The sequence below is a fragment of the Ctenocephalides felis genome, unplaced genomic scaffold, assembly GCF_003426905.1.
Source record: "Ctenocephalides felis isolate EL2017-DRISC unplaced genomic scaffold, ASM342690v1 CF-g0.4_SCAFFOLD_01714, whole genome shotgun sequence".
Taxonomy (NCBI): Eukaryota; Metazoa; Arthropoda; class Insecta; order Siphonaptera; family Pulicidae; genus Ctenocephalides; species Ctenocephalides felis.
Genome location: NW_020537868.1, coordinates 1 through 4979, shown reverse-complemented (window position 1 = coordinate 4979; position 4979 = coordinate 1). Strand labels below are relative to the sequence as shown.

The window sequence follows — 4979 nt, the reverse complement described above, 5'->3', positions numbered from 1 at the left end:
ATTTGAAACAAAAACAAAAGTTACAATTCAATTTCTCGGAATAAACAATCCATTTTCTAAGCACTGACTTCCCATTTTCCACTTTTCTCTATTATAATTTGTATCTATTTTTTTAACAAGTTCCGTTCAAACTAATTCAGCTCGCAATTTTTCGTCAATAATGCCCAATAATTAATTTAATCTTTCGCAGGTTTGAGCTTATGGGAATGAACACTAGATCATTTCTTTTTCGATTACACGGTAACTTCAAACGAAGAAAAATTTAATAAGTACATTAAACAACAAGCAGAACAATAATTTACTAATTTGCAGAATAATGAATTGTTTCTACTGATATCACATTGCAAACTAAATATGCTTTTTGTGTCTCATCCGTAATCATAGAAGTTAAATTGTTTATTGTAATGTATTAAGTATTCTAGATTTTATATTAAAAAAAATGTGAATATATTATAAATTTCACTTCCGAATCTCGTTTTGGCGCCCCTAAGGCGTGCGCCCGCATTTTTTGCATGATTCGCATGCAAGGCAGGACCGGCCTGTATAATATATATATATATCATATGTGTGTGTGTGTGTGTAATATAGGGTAGGGCAGGGCACAAAAGTCCAATTTGACTTTGAGCAATTATATTGCAAAAACCAAACCAATTCAACACAACATATATCGCATGTCAAACGAACAATTCTCTGACTATGTCTATCTCTTATAAAATTGCTTTTTTTTACACTTAATTTTCAGTTTTATTTACTATTTTTCATTTTTTACACCTTCAGTTGGTCTCTTTTACCTCACCCAAAAAATGTTGAATCTAATTCAAAATTAACAACACATCTAATTAAATAACGTATAGTTAGAAATTATATCAAGGACTCGTAAACTAAACAACAGTGCCAGAAAAACTAACAACGAAGGAAAATACTTTTGTTATGGATTTTGTTGTACATGTTTTTATCCTCTACTTTTAAATATTGTAGACAAATTTTTTTCAACTTTATTAATTATATTATATATAATATATATATATATATATATATATATATAAATATATATAAGTGTGTGTGTGTGTTGATGTTTATATGTAAACTTAAATTTAACAATTTATCCATCTGATTTACTGGCAATATTTCTATTTATTTTTAATTTTTTATTTCATCATTATCAAGCGTTTTATATATGATTAGATGAATTGACGCACAAGGTCATGGTTAGCCTTTGCACTTTTTACTGTGACTACTATACGTCCTGATTCGTATTGATTTCAGTTCTAATAACGCTTTCATTCAGATAAGACCGTTTTGGTCTATAGTAATTATTTCCAAAATGAAAGTGCTGAAAGTTGCTTTTTTGAACATCGGTAGAAAGTGAATGTAATTACTCAATAAGTATTATATCATTTAAGAGTCGTTGTTACAGCTTTGATTCACGTGAAGTGCAGTATACCAGTTATGAATAATTACTAGTCATTCCAGTGTGTTGAAATTAATCAGATTTTGTTTGAATAATCACGAGTACACATTCAATTAATTGATTATAACTTAAAATATATTTATTACAAATAACAAAATGGCGAATTCTTGTGTTGTTAAAATTTTACATGTGCTGATTATGTTACACTATTATTTTGGAATTATTTATGATCAACTTTATGTTCGATTCCCAAAAGAAATAAAGTTGTGGGAACAAGCACCTTTTAAAGGGCGCAGTATATTCCTAACTCAATGGTGTCTTGTAAGTATTTAATAATTTTATATCATAAATGCAAGCTATATTTAATTTTTTTAAGTTTTTAATTCATGACTATAGTCAGTTAGTGTTCAGTTACATAATGGAAACGCTTGTGTACCTTTGTGCCATAATCTTATCTCACAAAACAAAAAACTGGATAGTAGATGCAAAACGCGATACTTGAAAAATTTAAATGATTTTTGTTGACATCATTGTGGTCATTTTTGATTTTAATTTAGGTGAAGTTGAAAAGGAGATATAAGTTATGATAAAGGAGATATAATTATGATATAAATAAAGAGAATCACGCTAAATGTTTATGTTACTGTAAGGGAAAGAGATGGGGGCGGTTTTCTATCGTTTTCTATTCCTTATGATTAAGTAAAATTCTATAAGTTTATAGTTCTTGAAAAGGAATAGTTTTATAAGTTAATATCTATTACTTTCCTGAATTGTAAAATAAAATATATGAAAATTTAAATAAAAAAATTAAAACAGAAGTTTTTTTCGGAAAATTAAAATCATATTTAATAGCAGCAGCAGATATCTGTAAAAACTTAAACAATATAAATGGTTTATAGTACACTTTTAAACAATGCATTTACTTATATTAATTATTTATTTAGGCCTGAATTAATTTATACATCGGCTACTTTTTACAGAGCATGCCAATTAAAGATGAAATGATGGAAATAATGTTGATTATGTTTGTAAACTTTGAATTAAGTATATCTTGAAAGATTTTGATGTTTGGGTTGTTTTCGCCAAAAAATGCAATACACTTAAAGTACTAATATTAGTCCATTTTATATCATTATAGTGACAAAAAAAATTAACCATGATGGTGACATGGTGGCAAATCTCAGACTGCATCATAGACAATATAATAATCTCTGGTTGCGTCTGTAGACAATTGTATTTCCGCCACGTGGTTATAAAATTTATTAAAACTCTCTTTCGATAACTCAGGTAGTGACGTTGTAATTTAACCCTTGTAGCTATGGACTGTATTAAACACTGATTTGTTTTGTACTTGTATGAATTTGTTTCAGTTCTTATTACAAATACTGATTTGTCACTAAATTATAATGAAAGATATATTTATTAATTTTTTATTACACATGTTGTTTCGCGGGCTTGGCTTTTAGAAGTGAACTATTAATCCCATCAAGAACTCCGCTACTTCCTTTACCAGGGGTAGCAACCATCCCGTATAAAAGCTAAATGTCATGTTGATCGTCACCTTCATAGCCAATATAATAAAATAAAAATACGTCCGAACAACAATATAATAATATCAAGCAGCACCATGGCTTCAACTGTAACTAGCCCAGTAAACCACAAAAGTTAAAATAAAATAGCGCAGAAAAAAGTCGTTACCATGTTGATGGTTACATACATGGGGGGTGTGTATACTTGTTTATCTATGGTTACATACATAGATAAGTAAACATAACATACATACATACTTGTTTATCTATGGTTACATAGATTAATAAGCATGATGGTTACGTTAGTAAAACGTTCAACACTTTTAGTTGTAAACTTTAATATACTTGAACGTTGGACTTTGGTTTTGTTTATTACGTGGTAGCTGCATAACATGTTTTGCTAGGGCTTGGCTTATAAGTTAGCGATTTAATTTTTCTTCAAATGAATATCCCCTGCTTAACAAAACAACGTCTATAATTAAAGTAATGCGCTAATCTATGATTTTTCAAGTCGATCAAATTCAATAGTTTCTTATATATTACATTCTAAAGGATATAATAATGAATTATTAATAAATTTCTTTTGCATTAATCAACAATAGATAACACTTTCAGTTTTATGTCAAATATTTGACTTGTCCGTTTCGGGACAGCTGTAAAAATTATTAAAATAAAAAAATATAGGGTTTAGGGGGATATGTTTTGTCTTTATGTTTATTTATGTATGTGATTTTTACGTTATGTTTACTTATCTATGGTTATTCCCTTATCTATGCTCTTTCTTATCTATGGAACAGTAAGTCGAAGCCATAGATAAATAATCACAAATAATCATAAGAGTCAAATATAGTCTATTGTAGACACTGGTCTATGCAAAGATAAAAGAAGGGTCTATGTTGGTAACGTCAAATTCGTTTTGTATTCAACTTCAAAATGTTTTGTTTCGGGTCAATGCCTGGTCAGATGCTATGCGTACAAAATAGTAGTGGCAAATAAAATGATTGAGAATCGTTGATTAAAGCATTAAATGCGTATAGTTTGTTAATTTTTTGTACAGTGGACTTGCGTTTTAACGTCACGACGATCTCATTTTCATTGTACAATAAAATCGTTGATTGGTTAACATTAGCAAGTTAAAAATATCTGAGTCTTGTCTTTAAAATGACAGTTTGTATTGGTGCTGGTACGTGGGGCCAAAGTGTTTATGGTGCAATGCGCACGTTAATCCATTTTATTGCGGCAACACAATATTGGTTTGCTTGTTACTATGATTGGAATTTTGTACACGTCCCGCAAAGCGTTCATGTCATGGGTAATCCGTTCGGTGGAAAATTCAAATATCTGACATTTATTGATGCCGTTAGTATTGTCATTTAAATAATCTATTGAATTACGTTTGATTCGTATTTTTGTTTCAGGTTCTGCAAGCCTTATATTTCACTGTTTGTGTATTAAATGACTTTGCTGGTTCAAATGAAACTCGTGTAAGGCATAAATCCTTTCTGCGAGGCCTGAAAGACTACATGATGGCAGCATTTGCATTTCCTGTTGCAATGAATGTTGGAATTACATTTTGGACACTTATGGCTATTGACAGGGAGCTCGTGTTTCCCAAAAGCTTTGATGCTTTTTTCCAAGCTGGTTGAATCATGTAATGCACACACAAATATAATGATTTTCATTTTATTAGAAATGTATTTGACATTTAGAGAATATCCTCTCGAAAATCAGGTTTAACTGGTTCACTCATATTCATGTTGACTTATTTAATTTGGCTGCATATTATAAAATATTATTCGGGTGTTTGGGTATATCAGTTTAACAGTTTTGAATTTACCACAACGAATTATATTTTTTGCAGTTAGCTTTGCATTTCAGTATCTTTATACATATTAGGAGAGAAAATAAATAATTTAGGAGATATGAAGAAAAGAATTAAGAGCATTGAAAAGCACTAAACATAAGTAGTAAGTGTTCAATTGATATACTGTAGCCTTTTGATACAAGTGCATTATTATTACTTAAATGTAAATAGAACA

General features: G+C 29.5%; 1 pseudogene; it reads left to right on the top strand.

Moving 5' to 3' along the window:
* The first annotated feature begins 3881 nt into the window (after positions 1 to 3881).
* LOC113374339 lies at positions 3882 to 4898 on the top strand (annotated as a pseudogene).
* The last annotated feature ends 81 nt before the right edge of the window (positions 4899 to 4979 follow it).